The 16,678-nt window shown below is 43.7% G+C and overlaps 1 long non-coding RNA gene across 7 annotated transcripts in view; it reads right to left on the bottom strand.

The window, feature by feature from the left end:
• LOC103551414 (uncharacterized) overlaps nucleotides 1–16,678 on the bottom strand; it is a 327,409-nt gene that overhangs the window by 278,759 nt on the left and 31,972 nt on the right. For 5 of the 7 annotated variants that reach the window (XR_011529001.1, XR_011528997.1, XR_011528999.1 and 2 more), the window contains exon 2: nucleotides 3,292–3,691. The exons of 1 other annotated variant lie outside the window; for it this stretch is intronic. This is a non-coding gene — a long non-coding RNA (uncharacterized lncRNA). Of the gene's footprint in view, nucleotides 1–3,291; nucleotides 3,692–6,621; nucleotides 6,772–16,678 lie in introns of those variants that run through there. One more of the 7 variants, XR_011529003.1, reaches the window with a different exon arrangement.

Raw genomic sequence — 16,678 nt, 5'->3', positions numbered from 1 at the left:
TGATGTTGAACATCTTTTCATGTGTTTATTGGCCATCTGTATATCTTCTTTGGAAGAATGTCTGTTCATCTCCTCTGCCCAGTTTTTTATTGGGTTGTTCGCTTTCTTATTGTTCAGCTGTGTGAGTTCCTTATATATTATGGAGATTAACCCCTTGTCAGATATATGATTTGCAAATATTTTCTCCCAATTGGTGGGTTGTCTCTTTGTTTTGATCCTAGTTTCTTTTCATGCAAGGTAAGTTTTAACAACAGCTCCATTTTACAGATGAGCCTCAGAGAGATAGCGACTTGCTGAAAACAGCATAGCTGGCAAGCACTCAACAAACATCTCATCCAAACTCTATATTTCGTCTACTAAACACAACCTCCCTTCCCCACCTGGTCTTCTATTTATCTAGAAAGGACCCTGTGCTTGGCATTCTTGGCACCTGAGATTAGAGAGCACGACTGAACTGTGGTGGTGAGAAAGTATGTGGTGCTCTGCAGTCTGTCATTTCTTTCAAAAAGGAGACTAACAGCAGCATGGCTTCACAAGCCACAGAGGGCACCTCCATGATGTGTGAAAGCCGGCAGGCATCCCCCATCCAGAGCTCTCAGAGTTAGGTTTATTGTTACTCTCCTCTAATTCTGGCATCTATTGTTTCAGTTGCTGAGCACTTTGAGTTTCTTCCCCAAGAAAAAAAGCAAAGCAACCCAATTTCTCTTCAATTATATAGTTTCACTCACATCCTTTAAAACATAATCAAGGTGATATGTGGCCACTTTGGAACCAGGAGCCAAAACTTTCCTTTAACCATTAGAAAACACCTCCCACCCAGGGAGAGAGCTCTCTCTGCTTGTTCTCAATGCCAAAAAGCAGAGTGAGAACAGGTCATCTGTCTCGAATCCACAGGTATCATATGGGCCCCATGTCTCATCTTTGAGGTCCAAGAAAACCCAGAATCCCATCTGAGTAGTTCTTGAAAAAAACCCTCTGCAAATCTGTTTGAAAGTGTCTGCGGGCTGGACCTTTCACATTCACACTGACGGTGTCTGACTTTCCATTCTTTAATGACGTTTTTCTACCTGGGGCCATCAATTTCAAGCTATTTTATTCTAGGGCAGCTAGGCTTCATACCAGCTAGAAAAACAGGAAAACCTTTCCTGGGCACCGGGCTTCCGCTGTCCGCCCACCACGCCCTAAGGGCTCAGTAGAAGCCCTCTGACCTTGCCCCGCAATGTCCTTGACGTCAGCCTTAAGATCATTCCAGGCAGAATCCAAGCACACACCAAAGACAAAACCGTCTGCCCCAATACGCTCATGCCTTCACCAAGAATTTTAACGCAGCCCTTTCCAAGAACCAAAAAACGAAATCTCCCCCCAGAGACAGGATTTTCTTGGCCAGTATTGTGACAGCCAGGATGGTCCCAGTCAGACATTTGCCTACATTTGGAGTGAATCACCCACGGCTTCAGCAGTCAGGGGTGGGGTTTCTTGTCCACACTCCTCTCCCTAGGTCTTAGCATGGTTGTTTATAAATACCATTTTCTTTGAAAGAGCATGTTTTTTCTTAAACCAAACCAATTAACTTGATGCCAAATTCCAAATATAGGACCACTTCACCAGCCCTTTTATCTTTCTTCTTCTCTATTTAAAAGGTTAACACTTTTAACTGAAATAACATCTAATGCTCATATATTTCAGGGAGACAGGATGTGGGATTGAGGGACCAGGGACTAAAATCCATTGGCAGCCCCAACAAGAAAGGGAGGACCTAACTGCAAGTAGGATAACTCAGAGGGAGGCTGCATCTCAGGGATGTGACCCACAGAATCTGGACACAGCGACAGCTGAAGAGAAAGGGGAGGAAGCAGTCACCAGCATCCAGAAGGAGAGTTGGGTGGAGTCTATCTTGTGAAAAATAGTGACTTTGGGTAGAGGGACACAGCCAGGTCTCACAGGAAAGGGCCAAGGGAATACTTCTCAATCCTGAGCCCACTGTCACCCCTCCCCACAACTTCCTGCAAGGGCTTCCCTTTGGCCAAACCCAAAAGAGAGCCTGAGAGCTTGGAGAGCCCTGGTGATGCAGGCCATACACATGGTCTCTCAGGGCTGAGAATTCTGCTGGGTTCCTGTGATGATTAGAAACGATAACAAGAACCATGTATGGCCTTCCTGGTATGTACCAGGCACTAGTACTGTATTTCATTTAATCCCTTTATCACTCTCTCGTGAGCATTTTCTCTCTCATAGATGTGGAAACCGAGGCTCAGAGACTCTCAATACCTTGCCCAATGTGGTCACACAGCTGGTATGTGCTACATCCTGGTTTTAAACTCCATTCTGTCTGACACCAAAGCTAGTGTTCTTTCTAGTATGCCCCATTGCATCTAAACTACCCATCACTGTGCTTACTATATAATGAGGTTCAGTAAACTACAGCTGAGCAGTTAACATCATTAATGACAATAAGAAAAGAGCTGCCTCTTATTATTCAATCACTATGTGCTATGTGCCATACTAAGTCCTTTCTATACATTATCTCAGTTAATCTTCACAGGCACCAATAGATCTTATCCAAGAAGAACACTTCCCTTGTCACTGGCACAATGCACAAATTTTGACCAAGGACTATGTGGTGGCCATAAGAATATGCCTCTCTCAGATCTCCCTCTGCAGGGAGGTGACTGCCTAAGAGCCCCGAGGGCCGCACTCTGAAATCTCATCACTGCCTTTGTTCTGAGGTCACACACTTCACCAGCAAATTCCAACCAATGACCGAGTGCAACAGGGACACCAAGTCAGACCCTTTCCTGGGAGATCTGGGATTCATTTGATAAGCAACTTTGGCTTGAAGACTCCCCAGCGGCCTCACCCAACTTCTCCTAGGGCTGCACTTCAGTCTAAAATGTTTCCCCCCAAGCTTCCTTCCTTCCTTCCCTCTCTCCCTCATTTTGGGGCAGACCTGCATTATAGTCTGACGTCTCTCCCAGCCTTTCCTAGCCTCCTCCACACTTTTGCTCTCAGACATTTCCCCTAAAGTTTTCTTGCTAGTTTAATTGTCTTGGTGTCTACTTTTTGGCAGATCTGCTTCTTAGCAGACCCGACCAACGTGGACCACAGCAGTCCTACTGAAACTGTAGTCTTAAATATAGTGTGTTACTGATGATTACCGAGTATCTGTTGAGCATGCTATTTACTGAATTGCATGAAAGATAAAAAGAGAAATCAATCAAGCACCTATCCACAAGTAGCTTACAATCTAGTAACGTGTTTGCAATGTAGGAAGAGACACTGTGAGCTGGTTACCTGATATGCCAGAAGGAGAAACCATACTGGGCAGTCAGATTCCATCCTTTCGTGTTTTATGCGATTATCAGTGGGAATCCCGCGCATGTTCCCCGGCAATGTGTTTCTTTGAAAATTTGGTTCTAAATCCAATGTCGAACTGTGGTTTTGTTGAATCCTAAATGGAAACGGCTTGGCAGGAAGAAAAAAATGCACCAGCTATCTTTGTCCAACCGTTTAAAATATGTGTTTTCCAAGTATTCCATTCTTTCCATTGTTTTTTTTTTTTTTCAACAAAGGCCCCACAAAATATGTTTGCACTCAGGAAGTCCTCCTCTCCTCTGGGCAGGTGAAGGTGGCAACAAAGTCATTGATTGAAAGTATTCTTCTTATTTATGTACCAGGCACAGTGCGCAGCACCCTAATCCAAAGAAAAAAATAAAAAATTGTCTTTGAAATTTCTGTATGCAGATATTTGACCAGTTTCTTTTCTTTCCTCATGATGAAGTTTTGGGGCGTATGTGACACCACAAAGAGAAAGTGACACACACAAAGAGAAAGGTAACTCTAGTTGCCTTTGTTGTCGAGTCTGAAACGTATCTTGCACAAGTCAAAGAATTAAGAAATGAAAGACAATTCCAATTTTCTATCATTTTCTCACTTGAGGGAAGTCATGGGCTTTTTTGTTTACCAAAAAACAAACCCTTAAGTTCTAAAAATAACAGCCATCTTTCTAACATTCATCAAGTCTACAACAACTAATTAATCACTCTGGGGACAGAATGAAGCGTCCAGAGAGAGAGATCATTGTAGTAATTTCCGATTGTGCTAAGTCAGTTTCCTTAGTGATTCAAGTGGTTTCTCACCTTTGATATGTTTACGAAAAAAAACAAATAAACAGAAACTTTGTCAAACTATTGCCTGAAGGGAACAGGGAGCCACCAAAGCTTTAAGATGTCCTACTCAACTGCCAGGATACCTGTGTGTGCACTGAAGACAGCTGATAAAAGCAAGCAAGAGGCTAATGGGGAAAGGCTCGGCTTTTCTAAGGGTCTCTATGTTATGTGGCCAGATGTCTTCAGTTATTATACCTGGGGCTTCTAGCTGACTCTGAGACTCCCAGCATGAGTTCTGCAAAGAACTCAGTGAAACATGGGTCCAAGCTGTTCTCCCCTCACCTGTGATCAGCCAGCCTGACCTGTCAGAGCCCTCCCTTCAGCTGTGTGGCATTCAGGACAACTATCCAGCTGAAGGGGCAGGAGCCTCTCTACCTTACATTTCAGATACCCCAAATAATTGCCCTTATTTGAAAATAATTCTTGATGGAAGTAGAAGAAAAATAAGAGAGTGTTCAAGACTCAAGGGAACAAGGAAAATGGCCATCTCTGGTCAACTTCATCAACTTTATTAGAGCTCAAGAAAGGCTGGTCCTTTTCACAGAACCCTATCTCCCTTCTCTGTGGTCTGCAAAATGTCAATCTTAGCATGTAATTTAGCCCCAATCCACTTTAAGTGTGCTATTCTTCTCTTCCTTTAATTTAGATTCTTGAGGGTAAGAGTCAGCACATATATTCCCTCCCCGAAACCCCCACCCGGCAAAGTGCCCAGAGCTTCGCACTTAGCAGACAAGAAAGAGGCAAAGAACATTGGATGCCCCAAGAAAATAATGCAATTACTTTTGCTGTCACATATATTTTAACTTTCTGGACTACTGACTGATGATCAAATTACTAAAAGAGAAGGATTTTGGGGGCTGGTCCCGTGGCCAAGTGGTTAAGTTTGTGCACTCCACTTCCACAGCCCAGGGTTTCGCTGGTTTGGATCCTGGGGGCGGACATGGCACTGCTCATCAGGCCATGCTGGGGCGGTGTCCCACATGCCACAACTAGAATATACAACTATGTACTGGGGGGCTTTGGGGAGAAGAAGAAGAAGTAAAAAGAAAAAAAGATTGGCAACAGATGTTAGCTCAGGTGCCAATCTTTAAAAAAAATAGAGAAGGATTTTAAAAATTCATAAAGATCTTTTCTGTAAAAAAAAAAGAAAGAAAATATATATACATATATATATACCCAGACATTTATAAACTGAACAATATTCTCCTTTAAATTTCTATGACCAAAAACATCTATGCGACCACAGAATTATCAACTGGTTGCTTTCGCTCTGAGGTCACGTTGAGGCATTTTTTCTTTCTTTCCTGGCTCCCTTTCCTTCATTAGCCTTCCTGGGAAATCTCCCTTTCATATTGGGTCGCAAGGCTGCGGATCTCCTAGTTCTGTGAGACGGCCCACTGGAGGAAAGCTCCAGCTGACAACAAGGGCAAAGATGAGACTCCTTTGAGGCATCGTTGGGCTTCAGGAGACACCCCCCCCCCCCCCCCCCCAGGCTGCGCGGAGCAGCACTGAGGCGGGGAAGGCAGAGCCGGGTCGCCGGAAGGAGCCAAGATCACAGCAGGACGGTCGTCGCCTTCAAAGGCTGAGGCAGCACCCATCAAGATTTCGGGGCCCTGGGGCCGTGCTGTGCTGGGTCAGGGGCAGTGCTGACTCCACAGCAGCATCTGTCAGGCGACCCTTCTTGTCTCATGCCCAGAATTTCCAGAGAGGCGTTCATAAGAGGAGAGGCAGGGCAGGAAGAGGAAAGTGCTTACAGGACGCTTGCCACGCCAAAGGTTCTCTCTTCCCCACGTGTCCCCTTAACCAAGAAACAAGCCACATTCCGCATTAAAGTCAAACACAACCGGGGCCATTTTCACCTGAGAAGAAGCGTGCTCTTCAACTGAAAGCCGCCATATGCTTTTCCTAGCACCCCTGGTGTTACTAATGGCCTGGAATATTGAAAGATTTTTCCAACCCCTCAGACAAAAGCATAAGTGGCCACACTGGTAGGCAGCACTAAAGAGAATTTTGAGCATCTGGATACTTCAGGAATTAGGATGGCCCAGAGCACTTCAGTCTGTTTTTAGGCACAGACCAAAAAAGAAGGGGTTTCCATAATTTGCAGACACATTCCCTGACTTATCTTACTCGTATCCTCCCGAAGCCGAGCACTGGACGTAAGTCCCAAGAACGGTAATTGAGCCCTAGAACCACTTACTATCTTGTAACTTGGGGCAAGTTCCTTGGTCTCTCTGAGCCCGAATTCCCCCACCTACAAAACTGGAATATTTTTATCTGCCTTACTTAGACAAAAAAGTTTTATGAGGCTCAAAAGGGGAAATGGATGTGAAAGCATTTTATAAATTATAAATCACTGTGCAAGAGAGGGTGCTAAATGGATCAGCTGTTGGCGGGGGTCCTTAATGATCTTTATTGAGTTCCACTAACCACACAACATTTGGGTGGCTCTGACCTGACCCCCATCCAGTCTTCAGCCAGACCTTCCATTGCCTGAATCCAGCATTGGGTGGAGCATGAATGAACTGAAACCAAATCAAATCTGTGTTCTCCTTGCTCCTGACAGATCTCCGGCAATTAGCATTCCAGAGTTGTTTTCAAAGAACTGGAAGAGAAATCACAATTGCATTGGACTAGGTCCTTAATTATAGGGAATTGTCTGTTTCATATATTCTATTAAATTACTTTTGGAGAGCCCAAATTAAATAAGTTTATGTATTCCCTAAGAACGTACATAAATATTCATGCTTTTTGCTCAAGTTCTAGAAAACTGTTATGAAAAGTATTCCTTTGCCTGGATTTCAGTAAAGATATTTTATTCTTCCTACTAAATCATTTCCAATCACGTTCCATGCTGGTAGCGCACATTCTATATCCTGCCAGTCAACAGCAAGACTGTGATGGCATTCATCCAGGTTCTCATTTCTACACAAATGGTTTTAAAACACGTTCTCTATATTACATCCTAATCTCATGCTGGCCCAGCAAAATATCCAGGATTCAATATAATGCAAATAATATTATGATGAGAAAAAGGTACCAATGAGTCAAAATGGTGTTATAAAGACTTACTATAAAACCCATATGCTTATTCTGAAAATGTTCCAAATGAGCGCTAGAAACTGACAGTTTAATGTGGTTCTGAAAAGGTCAGATCAAGAAGCAGGAAGGCTCATGAAACCCAAGCACAGGCAAAAGAAACAGCCTAAAGAGTATCATGACTCCTGTAAGAACTCAATATAACACAAGGGCCCACACTTAATATTCTTCTGTTCATATCAGAGACAAAATATCCTCATTAGAAACATCGGAAAAGCAGAGTAATGTAAGTATTGTGTTTGCACGAATCCAAACCAATGGAAAGGGAAGACTCTGATTCGGAACCTTCCGTGATTGAGTCTAGCGACAGAACCCCTGTTTCCAAATTCCTCTGATTATAACAGTTTTCTGGGGCCGCCTTAGGAGACCTTCCTCCAGGCATGATCAGAACTCTGACAAACAACTAACTGCTTCTAAAAACAAGAAATTGCCTGCTGAACTCCCTCTAATTGGCATGAGAGAAATGGAAAGCCAATAGAACCCAACGACCTTGGCTCAGGCTGCACGACAATTCTGACAGTAAAACTCTGAAACTCACACATGCAACCGTTCAGAAAAAATAAAAAGCTTTGACATGTCTCCCAATGAAACCCGAATCCAAACAAACAAGAAGAGAGTCGTGAGATGCTTCCAACTGGCCTGGACAAAGGAAACCACTAAGCTGCAGGACAAACTCAGAGATGAGGAGCCCTCTGAGAAGCGGCAGCAAACCCTGGGGCCCCTTGTCCTTCCTCTCCCAGTTTCCCCACCAGCGCAGCCATCTGACTCCACCCGCACAGGGGCTGCGGCCTTGCACACCGTGCACCGCACTGCGTGCAATGGGAAGTTGCAGCCAACACCCAACCTCCATTTGAACGAGAATAAGAGCCAACAAGTATTCAATCAGATATTTTCTGTAATGAGGAAAAGCACCAGAAAAACGAAAAGGAACACAGAAATCATAGGCAGAGGCAATCCCAGCACCCTCCTACCCTAGGATGACAAGTTGGAACAATGGCAAGAAAAGATGGAATTTTTAGAATTCTTTGGTTTGTGGCTACTGGTAAGTACCCCTATATTTTGATTCAAGTTATTTATTCTCACAGCAACATTGGTAGCAATGTGCACTCAGGAACTGGCCTTTTTTTTTTAAATTCCAAAATGGAGAGACCATTTCTGTATCAAAAAGTCTCCTATAAAGTGAAAATTGGAAAAGACATAAATACCAAGGTCACAGAGGTCAGCTGTAAGTCAGCAAAACCAAGAGCAATAGAAACAACAATCCTAAGTGCTGGCTCAGAGACACTCCTCCCTCCCTCCAACAACGTTTGCTACAGCACAGGTGTAATTTTACCTCTGCTTTGTAATGGATGTCATGACAAGGTCTTCCTCAGTAGAGGAATCATTTTGAATTTTTTTTTTAGGGAGGATTGGCCCTGAGCTAACATCTTCCATCAATCCTCCACTTTTTGCTGAGGAAGATTGGCCCTGAGCTAACATCTGTGCCCATCTTCCTCTATTTTATATGTGGGACGCCTGCCACAGCATGGCTTGATGAGCGGTGCATAGGTCAGCACCCAGGATCCAAAGCAGCGAACCCCAGGGGTGACAAAGTATAGCACATGAACTTAACCACTGCGCCACCCGGCCAGCCCCTTGAAAATGTTTTCAGTGGCAAAATGTGTTTTGAATCGTTCAAGAATTCATAACAAATTAAATTATGCAAAACCAAATTTTATGCTGCTCCTAGATCTATTTCTAAATTGAGAGCCATTCAAGGAAACTCTCTGTTCGTGTATACATCACTGTTCCTTCTGTTACAAACTCACGGGTTTTTGAAAGGAAACTGTCCATAATGATTATTGAATCATAAACGCGATGAGCTAACGGGCTCTAGAGACCACCTAGTGCAGTCCCCTCAATAGAAAAGGAGACCCCATTGGTTAAGCCAAATCCTAATCTTCAACGTGACAGTTTCTAATAGAAAGTAAATATATTAGCAAGTTCCTAAAGACTTTTTAAAACATTGCAGGATCTTGCTTTCCATTAAAGGCTTGTTCCGATCCTTTTTCACTAACTCCAAAAGAGAAAAGAAGTCAGATTTGATATCTTGTAACTTGCTTCCTAAATATAAGAAGCCACGTGCATATACAGTGCGTTCTTTATTATTCTAATTTTCATATATTTTTTATATTTTTTTATCCCTAAGACATCTTCTTCAAATTGTGTGTGGGAAATGTGTGTGTGCATATATGTGTGTGTGTGTGTTTCTAAGAAATACCAGGAGCACAGAGGAAATCTGAGTAGATGCCTCTCTGTGGCCATTTAAAGAGAGCAAGAATCAATATTGATGGCTGCATGTAATAAATTTTCACTGTTAAATCATTGTGATATTTCAAGGGGAAAGTCTTGAAATTTCTGAATAGTGACAGCGAATGTAACACAAATTACACCTACTGATTGTGCTTTCTCCCTGCAAAGAGAACGTACCGAATTTTTGGATGCGAGCCAACATCTTAGAATGTGCCAGCTCAAGGATCCCCTTTCACCCAAAGAAGAGACTCCGTCTGAGAACTATTCTTTTATGCCAAATAAACCCAGATCTTAAAAGCCCATAGTTCAGTAAAGTTGAAGGACAAATACAAAACAGCGTGATTCCTACAAATCCTTGGAAACAAAATGGAGGCTAATCTGTCAAGAAACTGTGGAACCCCAAAGCTGAGATCATCTCGTTCAACATCCTCATGTCAAAGATGAGGAACTTAAGCCTCGAGAGGCAACGCGGCTTGCTCAGTGTAACAGACGATAACGTGTGTCTCCCGGAGTCCTCCAGAGATTCCTCTGGCAAATCCAGTGAGAACACAGGTGAGACGACTAATTGCAATTCTTCCTGAAATCAGAACATGACCTAGATGTTTACTCAAATGTTTTCATCTGATTTTTGGTTGGCACTCAACTATCATATTGAGCTCATATTCACGTGTTTAGAGAATAAACTTGAACTCTAACTCCTCTACTCTATCACTATTTAAAATATATATTTTGTTCCCCCAAACTCTGTAACCCTGCTCTTAAAACTTTGACATGAGCCCCGTCTCTAATTTAAAGAATTTCTTACATCCATTTCCTCCATGATGACTTCTTGCAGGCTCCAGCCAGAAAGGGCACCTTCTAAGCCCTCAGATATCTTGCCACCCTCTGACTTAGCGGCTGTGGCATGATTCCCGGTACTGACGTTATTCACACGCGCATTTCACCTGCTTCACCATGTCTAGACCACCTAGAGTTCAAGTCAGTACACAGCTTCTCCCTCAGCTATACTCCTAAGCCACATTTGTCTTTGGAGAAGGCCATCAGCCCTTGTGAAGTCACAGCCTGATTTGTGTTGTAGTGATTACTTATGGATCTGGATCCCACAAAAAATTAGGAGGCCCTGATTGCCTAGGATTATGTTTGTTTGTTTAAAAGCTCCCATTGCACTCATTTTTGTATCTTACACTCAAGGAAATTAAATGCTGAAATAACAGCATGCCTGGCATATAGTAGGGCTCAAAAAATACAGCTGCACTATACCACGGAAACTCTCTAAGGTGCTCTTATAACGCTGATCCATTCTTCTTAAAGGCTGCTGCACGATATTCCATGGCACGAATAAACCCATTTTATCCAACCACACTCCTATTAGGGCATTTCCTTTGTTTCCAGTTTTGGCCACTCCACACAAAGCTCTGAGCGACAGCCTCTACACTAAGTTCCGCTATAACATCCCTCAAAATCGCCCGGCGGTGTAAAATCGCACAGTAAGAACCACAGAGCTTCTGGGAAGTTCGGGGTTAGGAGACACAACATACGAAAGCTCCAGAAAAACGCAACAGACTGAAAAAGAGACAGGAATCTAAAAAAATGGTAGTACAATTTTACGTGTGATAAATGGTTAGGATAAACGGTTAGGAGATAAGACACTCAACCTTGAAAGAGACCTGAAGTTTGCTGGAGGAAGCAGACATCAGAGGGGTTGCATCTGTGAGTTTATCCTGAAGGGGTGGAAGCAGGGTTTTCTGGAATCAGATGGAAAGTTATCGCACCAGATGTGGACGGGCGTGGCTCCTAACACGCATAGTGGACTGAGGTAGCTGGAGATGTATGAGGTGTCGGTGTTTTGTGTTTTCCCAGGCAGCTTGGTTCAGCTGGTGCAGTTTCCTGCCGCTCTTCAGTATTTCTTGCAAAGGAAACTGTGCATAAGGGAAAGCGAAATTCCTGGTACGCTCAAGGTGTTCCCTAATATGTCAATTGCATTGGAACAATTTCCATTTTCAAAGGAAACCCTTACGGCAGAAGCAGCTGTGCACGGAGCCTTAGATGCGAGGGCTTTCATTCCTGTGGGCGAGATTTCCAGGGTAGAGATGGACGGGTTGAAGGATTTGTGTCTGTGTTTTGTTTTATTGTTTGTTTAGATACTCCCAGATTGTGTCCCAAAGTTTTAACAGTTTAAAGATATTTTCTATCTTCATATCCTCAGAGAAAATAATTCTGTCCTGCATCAACATTTTTCTCTCCAGTGTGACATAATTGTGAGACTGGGTGAGATTTCCAAGAGGGGACCCTGCTCGCCCTAGCTAATGCAGTCAAGTGTTAATTGAAAGGACCTGGCCTACCCTGGGACAACGAGGGAAGAGAGCTGCTCACTCACCTCTGTCTGTGCAGCTCAGAACGAGAAACTGAGGATTCCTCAGACCCCAAGGGACTTTTCAAAGTAAAATTTTGTCAGGTTATAAAAATAAATTCTCTTTGGAGAAGGGTTGAAATATATATTAAAAAGAGAGAGAGAGAAAATAATATTCACTTATGACTCCACCATGTGGAGATAACCATTTTTACTATATTGGTGAAGTCAGTGTGTTTTCACATCAGATGACATTCAGTTTTATCTTGACTATTTTCACGTCATAATTACCATTCAGGTGCTTCAGATGAACACTATACACCTGCACAATTCCCAATTTTATAATATACTATACTTTACCCAGACGTTTTCCTGTTAAAAATTAGACTATGTTCAAATGTATTCTATTATAAATATATCTTGGATAGGCATTTTTATGTATATATAAATATAATTCTTATGTATATTTATATATATATTACATGTATTATATATCTATTGCATATATAATTATTTCTTTAGACTAGTTTCCGAGGAGAATTTTCTAGATCAACATAAGAATATGCTTAAGGTTACTGGCACATTTTGCACAATTCTTTTTCAAAAATGTTACACCAATTTACAGCTCCACAAATCCACCCTTAACCAGATTTTATTATCTTTTGTAAACCTAATTTGATATTTGAAATATTACATTTCTTTTTAATTTGCATTTCTATTACTTGTAAGAATAAAATATTTTACTATTTTTAATAGCCACCATTTTTCCTGAACCTGAAAATTTTCAGTTCTCTTGTGCCTCTTAATTTATTGAGATATATTCAATCTTAACAAATTAATTGTATTAATCCTTCGTCTACTGCATTTACTGAAAAGACTTTAACAGTATATTTCTATCTTTATGAGGTTTTTTTTATTACAGTTTTACTAAAGGTTTAAATTTTTATCTGGTTAGACTTATAAAGGTTTCCTTTGGTCACCTCAACTTGTTTGAAGTTTGTGCATTTCTTTTTAATTTTTCATGCGTGGTGATGCATAGTTCTGTGGGTGTTGAACAATAAATGGAGTCCTGTACCACCACCACAAGCATGATGGAAAACAGTTACAGCACAGCAAAAGCTCCCCCGTGCTCCCCCTTTATTATCAACCCCTACCCCTGAGCCCGAATTCCCAGCAACCACTGATCTGTTCTCCATCCACAAGGTGTTGCCTTTTCCAGAACGTCATGACAGAATCACACAACATGGAATCTTTGGTCTGGCTGCTTTCACTTAGCAAAGTTGAGATTCATCCTTTAGTCTGAGTCATAGTTCATTCTTTTCATTGCTGGGTATAGTTGACAGTACGAATGTACCACAGTCTGTTTATCCATTAACTAAATGAAGGATATCTCAGCTGTTTCCAGTTTGGGGCAAATATGAAGGAAGGTACTATAAACATGTCCACACAGATTTTTGTGTGAACCTAAGGTTTCATTTCTCTTGAATAAATACTTAGAAGGAATTCTGGATCACAGGGTAAGTTTATGTTTAACTTGATAAGAAACTGCAAAACTGTTTTCCAAATGACTATAGATTTTTGCATATCTACAAGCAGTGCCCAAGAGTTCCGGTTGCTCCAATCCTGGTCAGCACCTAGTATTGTCGGTTACTTTTTTGAGCCATTCTATTAGATATGAAGCCGTATGTCATTGTGGCTTTAATTTGCATCTCCCTAATGACTAATGAAGCTGAGCAGCTCTTCACGTGCTTATTTACCATCTGTATATCTTCTTTGGAGAAGCGCGTGTGCAGAGGTTTGTTGTTGCCATGGTTACCCTGAGTGCACCTGAGGCTTCAACGATTCTAGCAATACCTTGTGTGTGGGGTGTGGACAGGTTTCCTGGAGGGGCTTTCTCAACATCTAATCCAAGCTGTGTCTTAAGTGTCCCTTTGCACTAACCTCAGAGAAGGTAGGGCTCCCTGCTCTTGTGACTCCTCCAGGACTCTCTTGTTACTTGTTGACCTGGTGTGTCCCTGGGAAGGGGAGGGAGTGAGGGAGGGAGGCAGTGGAAGCCTCTGTTCTAAGATTCAGTGTTAGGCATTGTTGTGTCTAACACACCCCTGGGTCTGGGGTGTGTGTTATTCTCAGCATTCCTGCCCCTCCTCCAGCTAGACAGAGCACAAATGTATTCCCACCAGCCCCTGAGGGATGAAGGACTTTTTCTATTCACTTCCCACACATGCCAAGGCTTTTTACCAGTGCCCTGTGGGCAATGGTGTTTGTTGCCCTCCCCCTACACGTAGATTACAGCTTCTGTTTCATAGAGGATATAGGGGCGAAGTGTCCTGGTGGGGTTTGGACATTGGGCAGTGACTGTAGCTCTACCAGTCTTGGTGAGGGGGAGCCCATGCTGCTGGGCTGGTGCTGGGCTCATGCAGATGGCATGGCCCTCTTTCAAAGCCATAAAGGTAAGCACAACTTTTATTCTGCTTTGGCATTTTGATCATCCATTCCTGATTTCTTGTTTGTGTGAATTAGTAATATCCTCATGGGCTGATTATCCTGGCCCTGGGGACCCCGAGGTTTTTTTTAACCATCACCAGACCCCTCTGCAGGTCAGGTCCTCTGGCTGCCTTGCTGACCGTTATGTTCATTATAGCAACTGTACCCACCTTATTAAGGTAAAATGTTACCACCTGGTCTTTCTACCAGCCCAACTTAAGATGACAGTTACCAATTAGCTTCTCAGCCATGCAGGTGCACCTCTCACAAGCAAACTCCTCATCGCTTTGTTAAATAACACGTCCTCGGCCCTCCCATGGAGCACAGTCAGCTGGGGCGTTCCAGCCTCACTCACATATTCACTCAGGCCCTGTTCTCTCAGCCCTTTGATCCCAGCCTCCACCGTCAGCCACGGGAGTCCTGACATTTCTACTTCACTTACTGTGGGCCATCATTTCCCCTGAGCTTCCAGGAGTCACCTTAGCAGCATTTTAGCTCCATCTCCTGGGTTCTGGATGGGGTGTTAAATCCTATAACCTGGGACAGTCCTCTCATGCTCCCTTATCCAACTTGACGTTCTACCTCCACCCCTCTATCCGGCACCCTCAGGATACACACACGCGGCCCTGGCTCCGGCCAGCACATATTAGCCCGGCCCAGCAGTCCCTTGGGCATACAGTCTCTTTGCTGCCTTAGCAGGCCCAGACTCCTTGGCTGGGTTATGTTGTGAACCGGCTCTGGTTCTTGGTCTGCCATCCAGGAGTGGAGGTGAGGTTAGTTCTCGAAGGGAGGGTATCATCTTCAAACAGCAAGAGGGACTAGCATCTAATAGTGGGGAGTGAGCCACCTCTGTGGGCCCAGAGTTTAAGCAAATCTGAGGATTCAAGGTTTTTGAGGACATAAACACAGATGTCCCCATTTCAAGTCTCAGGGTCCTACTGCCCTCTAACCAGGGCCCTGATCTCAGCATACTAAACTTGTTGGGGTTGAAAATTCAACCTTCTCTAAAGCTCCACTACCCTCATAATCAAGCCCGGGGCTTGATCCTCAATTTCTTCTTCTGGTTGTAAGAGATAAAATTCTTTGTATGCTGCCAAGAAGGCCCTCTGGCTTGCACACTTCACTTTAAACTTGTGATTAACCACCTTTCAGCTTTGCCTTTCTCCAATGCATTGCTTGTACTATATAGCAAAAACCATCTGATTCCACTGGCCTAATAATTACTACCTTACTAGAACCTCTCAGATGCCTGAGACATCACGCCTGCCAGGGCATTCCCGGCCACCATATCCTACCCCAGTTCACCACCTGAGAAAGCTCTAACTGCACTGCTACAGCACGCCAGGAGCCAGCAGCATCCCACCCACCACCAGGGACGAGGGTCTCACTGCCCTCCAGCCAGCAAGAGACCCAGCCCCAAAATCCCAGAGTCTGGGTCCTCAGACCACTCCTGGTGCCAACGAGTATTTAAGTTGGGTTCCCCAGAAAACAGACTCTAAGGGGGAACAAGACCCGTAAAGGTGAAAGGAATGAGGGTTGGGCAGAGGGAGAAGTTGAACTGCAGTGCACTGTAACAGGGGCCTCAGCCAATCCTTCAAGAAGCACTGGGGCTAGAATGGCCCTTCTGAGTTTTCTAGAGTTAAGGCAAGGAGGCCGGGTCTTTGTACACCCACATAGATCAATTATTTAATGTGGGCTGTCTCCAGGGAGAGGGTAGAACCTCAAGCAGGGCAGCTCCATTTATTCCACGGCAATTTCCAGAGACACTCAGCTAGGAGGGGTCTGCAGGCAGTACCCCCACAGGTGGGGGAATGGGGGCCACAAATCTGCAAGAGAATCTGGATAACACACCACAGCACCCACGACACACTCCTCAACAATACAATAGGAGTTGGAAAAGATGTTCATAAAAGTCAGTATGAAATATTAAAGTTACCAGGAAAGATGTTCATAAAAGTCAGCATAATTAATAGGTAGGAGAATAAACTGTACTATAAATGGAGAAATTAACACCACCTAGCCACTCATAAATGAAAATAGGGAGGGACCAAACCAACTCTGGCTAAAAGAGACACTCATAGCACAAGCTGTGCCGTGTCAGCTGCACCCCGACCCCACCCCTGGATCCGGCCCACCTTTAAGCTGGCGTGCTGCCTCCATACAAGCTTCCACCTGCCCACCTTCCCTGTGACCGCTTGCTGTGACCCGCCTCAAGGACAGGGACAGCAGTAATGGTGGGACGTCTCGGTTCCCAAAATGGATACTGTTTTGTGCAATTACGATACTA

The sequence above is a fragment of the Equus przewalskii genome, chromosome 18 (assembly GCF_037783145.1).
Source record: "Equus przewalskii isolate Varuska chromosome 18, EquPr2, whole genome shotgun sequence".
Lineage (NCBI taxonomy): Eukaryota > Metazoa > Chordata > Mammalia > Perissodactyla > Equidae > Equus > Equus przewalskii.
The sequence above is the reverse complement of the archived record's forward strand: the minus strand, read 5'-3'. Positions and strand labels throughout refer to the sequence as shown.